The sequence below is a fragment of the Vicia villosa genome, linkage group LG2 (genome assembly GCF_029867415.1).
Source record: "Vicia villosa cultivar HV-30 ecotype Madison, WI linkage group LG2, Vvil1.0, whole genome shotgun sequence".
Classification (NCBI taxonomy): Eukaryota; Viridiplantae; Streptophyta; class Magnoliopsida; order Fabales; family Fabaceae; genus Vicia; species Vicia villosa.
In genome coordinates this window covers 42,341,013-42,354,666 of record NC_081181.1, presented here as the reverse complement: position 1 = coordinate 42,354,666, position 13,654 = coordinate 42,341,013, and positions in this window count along the sequence as shown.

Below are 13,654 nucleotides of genomic sequence, written 5' to 3'. Positions count from 1 at the left end.
TCCAAGTGTGAGTTCTAGTTAAAAGAAGTTAGTTTTCTTGGTCACGTTATTTCTGGTGGTGGCATTGTTGTGGATCCATCTAAAGTAGATATTGTGTTGTGATGGGAAACTCCAAAGTCGGCGACCGAGATTAGAAGCTTTTTGGGATTAGCCGGTTATTACAGAAGATTCATAGAAGGTTTCTCTAAGTTGGCACTTCCATTGACTAATTTGATGTGCAAGGTAAGGCTTTTGTATGGGATCTTCAATGCGAAAAGAGTTTTACCGAGTTCAAGAAGAGATTGACGTCGGCTCCAATGTTGATATTGCATAATCCAGAAGAATCTTTTGTGGTTTATTGTGATGCTTCTAAGATGGGTTTAAGGGGTGTGCTTATGCAAAATGACAAAGTTGTTGCTTATGCGTCGAGGCAATTGAGGGTTCATGAGAAGAACAATCCTACGCATGATTTAGAACTTGTTGTTGTTGTGTTTGTATTGAAGATTTGGAGGCATTATCTCTATGGTTCTAGATTTGAAGTGTTTAGCGACAATAAGAGCTTGAAGTATTTGTTTCATCATAAGGAATTGAATATGAGACAGCGAAGGTGGTTAGATTTGTTGAAAGACTATGATTTTGGTTTGAATTATCATCCAGGAAAAGCTAATGTTGTGGCCGATGCTTTAAGCCGAAAGACTTTGCATATGTCGGCATTGATGGTTAAGGAATTGGAATTAATTGAGAAATTCAGAGATATGAGTTTGGTGTGTGAAGTGACACCTAAGAGTGTTAAGTTGGGTATGCTGAAGAATAATAATGATTTTCTGGATAGTATCAGAGAAGCTCAAAAGTTAGATGTGAAGTTGGTAGATTCGATGGTTGGATTCGATTAATTTGAGTGTGATGACTTTAAGTTGGATGCACAAGGTGTGTTGAGATTCCGTAATCGAATTTGTATTCCTGATGATGTGGATTTGAAGAGAGCGATTCTTGAAGAAGGTCACAGAAGTAATTTGAGTATTCATCCAGAAGCTACTTAGATGTACCAAGGTTTGAAGAATTTGTTTTGGTGGCCTGGAATGAAGCGTGATATAGCACAGTTCGTGTATGCATGTTTGACTTATCAGAAATTAAAAGTTGAGCATCAGAAGCCTGCAGGGTTAATGCAACCGTTAGAAGTTCCGCAATGGAAATGGGATAGCATTTCAATGGATTTTGTGACGGGTTTACCTAATACTATGAGAGGACATGATTTGATTTGGGAGACCATTGATAGGCTTACAAAATCAGCTCATTTCATACCTATTAATATCACTTATCCAGTTTTGAAGTTGGTGGAGATTTATACCTATGTGATTGTTAAGCTGCATGGTGTTCCTTTGCGTTTCGTTTTGGATAGAGATCTAAGGTTCACTTCTGATTTTGGGAAAAGTTTACAAGGAGAATTGGGTTCTAAGTTGAGGTTGAGTTTGACGTATCATCCTCAGACAGATGGTTAGACGGAGAGGATGATTCAGTCTTTGGAGGACTTGTTGAGAGCTTGTGTTCTTGAGCAGAGAGGTATGTGGGATACTTATTGTAATACAGTGAACTGACTTTTTATATTTAAGCAAACAATGTTGCGGTAAGCATGAGTCTCCACCGACTTTTACTTTATCCAATTTAAAGAAAGGCTAAAAGAACAGAAAAAACCTTTTTTGAAAGAGATTGAGTTCGGGGGGTAAATTATACAAAGGGAAGGTTTAAAGCATCCTTTGTATCCATGGTTATCCATGGCCTCTTAATTGCTTAGCTCATTTGTTTTCAAAATGTTTGAGATGTAAAAAATAATTTGAATAAGGATTTTAGCTTGTAAAATAAGCATAGCCTTTTTGAAGGTTTGTTGAAAGAGGAAAATTTGAATTTAAACCAGAGCAAGCAATTAATAGCAACTACCCTAAGTTTTGAAAAAAAGTCTTTTAGCCTTTCAGGGCAATCCATACCATAAGAGGGTAGGAAGTCCTTTTATTGGATTTAAAGGGTCATCGAGTTTATCGTTCGCCATAAGACTGTCCCTTGTCATAAAGAGGGCAGGTAGTCTAAGGGAAGGATATAATAGTCATTCTTAGGCAGCAGGCGAGGATACCTTAGCAATGGGGACAAATCATCATTTACCGAGGCAACTTTGAGGGACAAATTTTGATGATGAATGAACTGAGGGAAACATTTTCTTTAGGTCTCCTCGGAATCGAGGGACTTGACTATTTTAAAGGCATAAATAACAAGGCAACAAGGCAACAATATAAGGCAACAGGCAACAAGAGGGGTTACCCAAAAGTGTGTGTGTGTGTCACAATCAGGTGGTTCAATTCAGATATTTTATCTTATAAGTTTTTGTGATTCTAAGTTCATTAAAGGCTTGCACTCCCTAAGATTACTAACCACGCAGATAAAATAAACAAAATTAAAGGCAGAAAATAAAATCCTACGCTATTACAATAAACACCTGCGGGGAAGGGGAAACAAAAACAGACAAATAAAAATAAGGGCAAAAAGATAAGAGAGGCAAATTAATGCCAATGCCTCGAGCCTTCGTCAATCTCCTGATTAACCCTGAAAAACCAAGAAGGAAGAAGAGAAAGGTTAGTGCATTAAAGATCAACAACCTTGATTTACCGGGATAAATAAGGGTTAGAAACCATAAGATTAAATAATTTAAAGATCAATAATTTAAATGACACCAAAGGTTAAAGAAAAGTCGAGAGTTCGAGTTAATATATCAATAACTATTGGATTAAATCCTAATTATTTAGTTAATTTAAAAATATGTGTGAAAATTTGAATTCTTAGCTAAAAACAATTATTGATAGGATTTTGAAAATCGAGCTTTCGATAACAACAAAAAAAAATAAAATAAATAATCACATAAAAATATTGATTTTAGTAAATAAATAAATTTTTTGAAAGGTATTTAATAAATAAAAGAGAAGAGAAAACAATTAAAAAAAAGTTATGTGATAAAAAATAAAAAGGTTAAAAACCTAGCTTAATAATCTGGTGTGGCGCATCCCTTGATATCCATGGTAGGTTAGCGCTTCCTGGCCTCTTGATCTGGAGATTTGTCCATCCAACGGTGAGGCACTAAGGGCACATGATGGATCTGCGCGTGCTGGATACACAGGATCTGCAGGAGTCACTTGAGGGAAATAACAAAAAATAAGGTCGAGAGCGGGACTCGAACCCCCTCCCCCACGCTAAAACCTTGTGACACGCTCCCTTACCACCGAGGCACCGTTTGTTAGCTGTTAAATAAACACTCAATGAACAATATAAGCAGAAATAAATAATGAATATTTTGAAATTCAAACGCTCGCGCCCACTCCTTCTTCTTCGTGAAAACACAACAGGTTTATGGCAACGATTCTGTTTCGTGGCTACAGGCTTTCCCTACGGACAAAAGCGTAGCTATAACACTTGCATATTTCCAAACTCAACAAATTGAAGCATAAATTAGAACTAAAGCCATGAATTGACAATAAATCGTTCACTGAATCCAACAGAACCATTAATTTTGGCTAATTTTTCCTCTAACCCAAATGGGCCCAAATTATGAGTATGAAACCCTAGCCATGGTGAATTACCAAACCTGCAACCAATCTCAAATTAACCTGCCCAGAATGCTTGCAAACATGATTCTGAATATGACTATGATATCAAAACGCATTTATATTATGTAAATTAGAGGAATCGATTCTTGAAAGAATAGGGCAAATCGTAAGGTGCAGAGGATGGTTCTGAATGCTTTAAGCCTTGAAAGCAATTGGAATAGTTCCAGAGACGTTCCAAGAACGTGTTTGAATCACCAAAAACCCTTCTGCAGTCAAAAGGCTTCAAGTGAGTTCTTGAAATCTCAAACACAAGTCAAAGTTGAATCCATGATTGCAGACCAATTCAAGGGTTTTTGGTGATTCAAACACGTTCTTGGAACGTCTCTGGAACTATTCCAATTGCTTTCAAGGCTTAAAGCATTCAGAACCATCCTCTGCACCTTACGGTTTGCCCTATTCTTTCAAGAATCGATTCCTCTAATTTACATAATATAAATGCGTTTTGATGTCATAGTCATATTCAGAATCATGTTTGCAAGCATTCTGGGCAGGTTAATTTGAGATTGGTTGCAGGTTTGGTAATTCACCATGGCTAGGGTTTCGTACTCATAATTTGGGCCCATTTGGGTTAGAGGAAAAATTAGCCAAAATTAATCTTTTGGACCATAACTCTTAAATGAAGCATTTTTAGACTTGGCATGTGAGAGACAAAGTTGTAGAGAATTCAATTTCCTTCAAAATGAGCTTTGGGATGGGAAATTTATGATGTTCCATGTGAAAGTTATGGCTGGTCAAAGTTCAGTTGACTTTTAGGTCAAAAACCCTAATTTAGAAACTTTAGTTTTTGTTGATTTCTGGACTTTCTTTCATGAATCATGGTCAATCCTTAATCAAATGATGAATGATACTTCAAAATGAGGATGTTGGCAAAAAATCAGGAGTTTTGACTGTACTTTGACCACAGTTGACTTTTAGGTCGAATTAGTCGATTGTTGACCATTTGAGTTGTTGATTGATCAATCTTATGAATCAGAGCTTGAAACTTGGCATGAGGACCCTTTGAAGAATATGAGAGGCCATGGGATCCATTTGAAGTCTTAGAACTTGATTTTACTTTGAGAAATACAAAACCCTAGTTTAGAGGCTGTTGTTTAGGAGAGAGACTGCATGCTTCCTTCTTGTGTATTGTCGCCCTCGGTTTTTTATATCTCGCGTGAGATACGAACTGACTCTTCTTTTGTTTTTGAGTTTTGAAAATCAGAGAGTCGCCACCGACTATTATTTTGTCCAATTAAGGAAAGGTTTATAAAAGAAACAGAAAAAGACCTTTAAGAGATTTTGGGTTCGGGGGTAGGTTATACAAAGGGAAGGTATTAGCACCCCTTTGTATCCATGGTTATCCATGGGCTCTTAATTGCTTAGCTCACTTGTCTGAATCATTTATCTTGCCTTGAAATGCTTGTATGTGGTTTTAAAATACCTTTGTAAATTAACTTTGTAATGATCCTTGTGCGGATGTATACAAAGTGTTTTATCTTTCGAAAAGATGTTTGGAAAAAAAAAAGATCTTTAATTTCGTAATGATCCTTGTTTGGATATATACAAAATGTTGTCTTTTTTGAAAGTTTTGTTTTGAAAAAACAATGATATATAAGACATTTGTTGTTTTGTTTTTATTTGAGCAAGCAATTAGGAGATCTACCCTAAGTTTATAAGGTCCTTTCCCATTTCTTTTAGAAAATTCTCTTTTGACCGGATGTAAACAAAAGTTTGGATTTGTATTTGAAACAGTAGAATGGATTTTGAAGAGAGTAACAAAGGGATTACCCTAAGAGGTGCAAGTGTGATTGTGTTTTGATTCAGATATTTTTATCTTTGAAGTTAGTGATCTAACGCTTCAGTTTTTATCTTTGACATACACGCAGTTTTTATATGTACAGAATTTAAAGTGCGGGAATGTAAAATGCGGAAAGTAAATCTACGCTATTACATCGATTGTGCGGGAAATGTAAACTACGCTATTTACATGATTTTGACAACCTATACACTTTATCTAGGAATTTAAATTGCAATAAGATAAAGGAAGTATTTTTGGAATTTTTAGATGGTTGATTTTAATTAGAATTAATGCATAATTAATTTAATTAAATGAGAAAAAAGGTAGAAATAAAATTTAAACCTAAAAATTAAATCTAAAATATGTTCATATTGCTTGTTAATTAATTTTAAAATAAAACTAACTTTTTTTGATTTTTTGAAGTTGTTTTGGAAATTTATTAAGCTAATTAACATATAATTATACAAACAATTATATAAATAATTTAAACTTAAAGAGAAAAATATTTTAAATATGTACAAAATTAGTCTATAATATATAAACCTATTTTAATAAAAAGAACATATTTTTTTTGATTTTTTGATAGGTTGAAATAATTAAAAAGCAAATATATAAATATATACTAATTAATTAAACAAAATATTTTAATTATTAAGAAAAATAAAATATTTTTGTGTCAAAAAATAATAGATTATTTTATAAACCTAAAAATATTTTTATTATATTTTTTTGATTTTTTAAAACTATTTTAAATAATTTTGCAAGTTATATTAAATAAAATAGAAAAATAAAATAAAACGGTGATCCTGTGTGGTGGATGAGAGAGTCTATGACATGGTCTGTGTGTTTTGGTGCGTTGGATGAGTGGATGGCATGATCTGATGGTGGTCAGTGTAAGGGAACATGGCGCGTGTGACACCTGCAAAAACACTGGATCACAACATATTTAAATTAAAACGCGCGCGCGCTTCAGCCAATCAGGGGAAGACACCTCATCGTCTTCTTCCTCTCGCCACTTGATAACACGAAAATGTATCGTTTATTTGGCTTGATTTACATACATTATTTCCCTATTTTATCTTAATTATGTTGCTTTATGTTGGTATTATGCTGGTATTTTCATTGTTTTAGGTTTTATGTTCGTTTTGAGGACTATTTGTGAAAAGGAAAGAAATAGAGCTAAAATCACTACTATTTGTGCCTAAAAGATGAAAAATGGTGCTGAAATGAAAAGGGGGTGCAAACAAGGCTCAACCATGCTAAAGGAGACCCAAAGGCCCAAAGAGACAAAGTCAGCCCACGAAGTAATCAATTGTGCGTGGCCCAAATCACACAAGCAAGTGGAGACGCACGTCTCCAACGATCCATGCCACGTCACCAATGAGGAGACGCCCGTCTCCAGCTCCTCCTACATTTCCTCCACTTGAGACGCACGTCTCAAGTCGTGTGCTGGGTCACCCTGAAGAAGTGGAGACGCACGTCTCCAAGCCCTCCTACATTTCCTCCACTTGAGACGCACGTCTCAAGTCGTGTGCTGGGTCACCCTGAAGAAGTGGAGACGCACGTCTCCAAAGAGTTCCCCACTTTTCACGCAACGTCACAACGGAACCTCCACTATAAATAGAGGCTGAGCATTCATTTGAAATCATCCAAGTTTTAGGCGCGGAAGCGCTGTTCATAGTTTTAGGCATAAATTATCACTTTGTAAAAGTGGTAGTTTCTCACATTGAGGAACTACCACATCATTAGTTTTAGGCCTACAATTTATGTACTCTTGGATCACAATCTTGCCGACATTATTTCAAAGCTTCATTCAAGTTTCAAGATTTGTTTTGTTCGTAATTTTATTCAAGTTTGTTCGTCTGCTTTACTTCCAGGTTTATTTATTTGCAATTATTTTAGTTTTATGTTCTTATAATATTGTTTTATCATTATTATTATTATAATATGGTTAGTAATTATAATTTCATGTTTAATAATTATAATTCCATGTTTAATAATTATAATTTCATGTTTGTTTCTTTAAGTATGTCTGTCTAATTTATTTAGATGTCGGTATGTAAAGTAATTTAACCGTCGGGATCCGAATTAAATTGGCTTAATTATGTTTTATTAATTATCACTTGTTTTTGGTTTGTATGTCTAATTTAATTAGTAAGTCTTAAAACCAATAGAGCGAAAGTTTGAGGGCTTAAGACGGTCAAAGGTTAAAATCAATAGAGCGAAAGTTTGAGATCTTTAACTGGATAGTAGACATAGGACATTAGTTTTAAGGATGGCGAAAGCGTATTAAAACTAATTAGAACTTATTTATTTTCAAAAAGTGTTTTTACACCCGAGCGGGATGGCGAAAGCGTACGTTAGGGATATTAGCATGTTCCGAGTCAACAGAGCGAAAGTTTGAGATTAGGAGATTTAAGTAGATAACGACTTCATAAAACAAGCATTTTATTAACTATGTTATTTCCAAAAAGCGTTTCTAAATCTGGTGGGATGGCGAAAGCGTACATTATGAGTTAGGATCGTAGTCTTAATCAACAGAGCGAAAGTTTGAGAGGAGGACTTTTAAATGACATAGTTAGTAAAGATTTTTGATTTAATTAAAATCTGGCCAATGGAACTTCGGATCACCTAAGTTAGATGAACTACATACCGATATCCGCGCATTTATATTTTATTTAGATTTAGATTTTAGTTTCCCCATTTATAAAAAACCCAAATATCATTAGCCTTAGCTTTACATAGTAACTTTAGATAACGGTAGGTCGATTTATAGTCCCTGTGGATTCGATATCTTTTAAAACTACACGACACGACTGTGCACTTGCAGTTATCCCGACTAATAGACACGCAAAGTCGCGATCAAATTTTGGGCGCCGTTGCCGGGGACTATTCAAGTCGATATCGTAACTCTTTTAGTTACACCGTAGAGACTAAGGCATTTTTTTTTCTTTCTTTCTTTTCATTTACTACTATGTATCACCCAAACTTTTTCTATAACCCCCACTCCCAGTATTTCGAGGAATCACCTGGATCCTATAAATCCGATCTCGAAATACTATTGGATAATTTCAATGCTGCGCCACCAATTCATTCTCACCCAAATTACCTCTGCAACTCCCAATCTCAACATTTCGAGGAACCACAAGAAACCTACAATCCAAACCTCGAAACATTAATTGGGGATTACAATTCGACACTAGCTTATCCTCAACCGAATTCCCTCTACAATCACCAATCCCAACATTTTGAGGAACCACAAGAATTTTATAATCCCAACCATACCCATCCTCAACCGAATTTCCTCTACGATCACCATAATCAATATTTTGAGGAATCTCCAGAACCCCATAAATCCGACCTCGAAATGATAATGGAAAATTTTAATGAAACATCTATGATGACAAGGAACTTTGTGGAAACACAAAATGCGACGCTAACCTACTTCGAGGAACCACAAGAATCCTATAACTCTAACCTTGAAGCATCAATAGAGGATTTCAATACAACGCAAACTTATCATCAACCGAATTTCCTCTACGATCACCACGCCCAACATTTCGAGGAGTCGCAAGATTATCATAAATCCAACCTCGAGATCTTAATGGAGGAATTCATTGAAGCACAAACTCTCTCTAGGCTAGAATCTATGATGACGAAGCACTTTGAGGAAACACAAAATGCAACGCTAGCTCCCTTTGAAGAACCTCAAGAATCCCATAATTTTAACTTCGAAATATCAATGGAGGATTCCGACGAGACGCTAACTCACTCTAGATTAGAAGCCATGATGGAGCACTTTGTAGAAACCCAAACCGTCCAAAACCAAGAGTTTATCAAACAAAGTATTCAAAACAATGAAACCCTTAGGCAACTGACAACTATGGTTGAATCCCTCGCGACTCACAACATGGCGTTAGATACTCAAATCGCCCAACTTGAACAAAAGCCACTAGGAGACTTACTTGAGGAGTATATTGGCACAACCATTAGTGAAGAACAAATTGAAATGCCTGAGGAGAGTAATAATGAGATTGAAGAGAGTGATTATGAGATTGAAGAGAGTGATAATGTGGTTGAAGAGATTTCTAGTGAGAAAAGAGTGGAGATTGAGAAAAATCCACCAACACTATCTGAAAGGGGGGTTGTAGAAGAGGTAGAGAGGGAAACACCTATAGTTATTCCTCTTCCCTATACCCCACCGATTTCTTTCCCGAAAAGTTTTGTGGAAGCTAAGGTAGACTCCAAATCCATTATGTATGTGAAGGTATTGGAAAATATCAACACTAATGCATCCTTATTCGAAGTCTTGCATAAAAAGAGAAATTTAGACGACCATGAAACTAAGGATATCATTAGTGATAAGAGGGTAAGGTTAATCTTTGAGGTGGTGGATAATATCACTAAGCCCGAACTCGAAAAACTGATACTTAGGATAGATCCAGAACCGCCACCACGATTTCAAAAGAATGAACCACCCCACAGAAGAAAGAAAAGAAAAGGTGAGGGATATGTGAGATGGCTTGATAAGTGGCCATGGAAAACGAGGTTTGTTAAAAGTTCAACTGAGGAGTCATTCTCAAGAGAACCACCTTGAGTGCTTGCACTCTTAAACCGTCAAGCTATTGACGTTAAACAAAGCGCTGCGTGGGAGGCAACCCACGAGTTTTCAATTTAATGTTTTCCTTTTAATTGTTTGAATTTGCAGAAAATAAAGATATGGATCACTTGTCACGTCTCGGCCATATCTAGGCGAAAAATCTATAGACGATCATCTCAAAGATGAATGGGTCTCCACGCACATTCCTACGAGTGTTGCTGCTGGTGGTGACACAGTTGATGAGCATGATAGGAGAAGATATTTCCTCCGGACGCGGAGCAGATTTGGTTGAGATAGCCCGCCGGTTGCATCCATATAGGTTCTGACTTTTCTTCTCCACCTTGGATCGAAACATTGAGGACAATGTTTGGTTTAAGTGTGGGGGAGAAGCTTTACCGCTTTCATTTGTTGCTTTATTGTTTTCTAGTTATGTTGTCAAGTATTTATATATGATTTTCTGTTGTTATCAAATTTCCCCAAAATTTGAAAAATTTTAACCTCCAACAAAATTTTGAATTTTGACGCATGGCATACACACTCTGAAAGTATAGAGGTTGTCACACTTTAGGCATTGTTAGAAAAACTTGGAGATGTTTCAACAACATCGATACCGTCCTGACACCCTAAACCCCCTCTTTATGTGATATCAATCTGGATGCCCATTATGTCGAGACCTTAGGCTCAGTTTTCAAAGTAGCTCTTAAGTAGTTTATATTAGCAGTCGGCACCATCTTAAGCACAAACTACGTAGGGAGTCGATGAATATAAGTGAATGATTCTGTTTTTAATAGATAAATGATTTGATTGAAAAAAAAATAACCCTCTAAGTTAGGTGACCCTCACCCGGTCATTTAGCCCAACGGTTGTTACGCATATAAGGATTTAATAATTAGCACCCACTGTTGGTTGGCCTAGAGGTCACTGGTACTGGGCTTGGTAGGGTGGACTACGGTCTGATCCCCCGCAATCGCAGTTGGGAAATATGGGGCTTCGCCATTTAAAAAACCAGAACCCCGTGCTAAAGAAAAGAAAAGGATCATAGTCGCTAACCGATTTCCTTACTATGTGCATGCACAGATAACGGGCTTAATGTGATTGCGCTTGAATGAAAAGAGTGAAAGAAAAAAACGAGAGATATAGGTTGAGTTATAATGGCATAATTCGAATTGGTTTGTATAAGGAGGGAGCTGGTATTTAGTATATTGGTTTGCATAATTCGAATTGGTGTTGGCATTTAGTACATATCGATCTAACCTTAGCCTAGCAACCACGTATGACTAGGAGTTGTGTCGTTCCTGTGTTTCAAAAACCTTGCTTAATCATTTTCTTTTACCGTGTGGTTGATTGCTTGAGGACAAGCAATGGTTTAAGTGTGGGGATATTTGATAACACGAAAATGTATCGTTTATTTGGCTTGATTTACATACATTATTTCCCTATTTTATCTTAATTATGTTGCTTTATGTTGGTATTATGCTGGTATTTTCATTGTTTTAGGTTTTATGTTCGTTTTGAGGACTATTTGTGAAAAGGAAAGAAATGGAGCTAAAATCACTACTATTTGAGCCTAAAAGATGAAAAATGGTGCTGAAATGAAAAGGGGGTGCAAACAAGGCTCAACCATGCTAAAGGAGACCCAAAGGCCCAAAGAGACAAAGTCAGCCCACGAAGTAATCAATTGTGCGTGGCCCAAATCACACAAGCAAGTGGAGACGCACATCTCCAACGATCCATGCCACGTCACCGATGAGGAGACGCCCGTCTCCAGCTCCTCCTACATTTCCTCCACTTGAGACGCACGTCTCAAGTCGTGTGCTGGGTCACCCTGAAGAAGTGGAGACGCACGTCTCCAAGCCCTCCTACATTTCCTCCACTTGAGACGCACGTCTCAAGTCGTGTGCTGGGTCACCCTGAAGAAGTGGAGACGCACGTCTCCAAAGAGTTCCCCACTTTTCACGCAACGTCACAACGGAACCTCCACTATAAATAGAGGCTGAGCATTCATTTGAAATCATCCAAGTTTTAGGCGCGGAAGCGCTGTTCATAGTTTTAGGCATAAATTATCACTTTGTAAAAGTGGTAGTTTCTCACATTGAGGAACTACCACATCATTAGTTTTAGGCCTACAATTTATGTACTCTTGGATCACAATCTTGCCGACATTATTTCAAAGCTTCATTCAAGTTTCAAGATTTGTTTTGTTCGTAATTTTATTCAAGTTTGTTCGTCTGCTTTACTTCCAGGTTTATTTATTTGCAATTATTTTAGTTTTATGTTCTTATAATATTGTTTTATCATTATTATTATTATAATATGGTTAGTAATTATAATTTCATGTTTAATAATTATAATTCCATGTTTAATAATTATAATTTCATGTTTGTTTCTTTAAGTATGTCTGTCTAATTTATTTAGATGTCGGTATGTAAAGTAATTTAACCGTCGGGATCCGAATTAAATTGGCTTAATTATGTTTTATTAATTATCACTTGTTTTTGGTTTGTATGTCTAATTTAATTAGTAAGTCTTAAAACCAATAGAGCGAAAGTTTGAGGGCTTAAGACGGTCAAAGGTTAAAATCAATAGAGCGAAAGTTTGAGATCTTTAACTGGATAGTAGACATAGGACATTAGTTTTAAGGATGGCGAAAGCGTATTAAAACTAATTAGAACTTATTTATTTTCAAAAAGTGTTTTTACACCCGAGCGGGATGGCGAAAGCGTACGTTAGGGATATTAGCATGTTCCGAGTCAACAGAGCGAAAGTTTGAGATTAGGAGATTTAAGTAGATAACGACTTCATAAAACAAGCATTTTATTAACTATGTTATTTCCAAAAAGCGTTTCTAAATCTGGTGGGATGGCGAAAGCGTACATTATGAGTTAGGATCGTAGTCTTAATCAACAGAGCGAAAGTTTGAGAGGAGGACTTTTAAATGACATAGTTAGTAAAGATTTTTGATTTAATTAAAATCTGGCCAATGGAACTTCGGATCACCTAAGTTAGATGAACTACATACCGATATCCGCGCATTTATATTTTATTTAGATTTAGATTTTAGTTTCCCCATTTATAAAAAACCCAAATATCATTAGCCTTAGCTTTACATAGTAACTTTAGATAACGGTAGGTCGATTTATAGTCCCTGTGGATTCGATATCTTTTAAAACTACACGACACGACTGTGCACTTGCAGTTATCCCGACTAATAGACACGCAAAGTCGCGATCACCACTACTTTTAACAGCGTTTTTGCCAAACAAGCGTTGTAATAAGTGAGCTTCATCCCTGCAAAATAGCGAATAGGGGTAAACCTGTACAAAAAAATTTCGCGACATGTTCATTCCACTTGCTATGATTCACTGAGTTCAAATATGCATTTGTTTTCTTCTAATTTTGGCTAAATCAAAAAATCCAAAATTTTAGCTTAAGAACCCTAAAATGGTATATTCTACAAACGGCCATTAAAACTCAATTAGAGCTCCAGAAACGATCAGAGCACCAAACTAAACACAAATATGAGATTACATCTTATTGAATATGCATGAATGATCAGATACGAGGTGATTTATGTTTGAACAAACTGTGGCTTGTGTGGCTCGATTTGTGAGGTTTTGATGCTTAAAATTTATTTGAATAGGTTCAATGAAG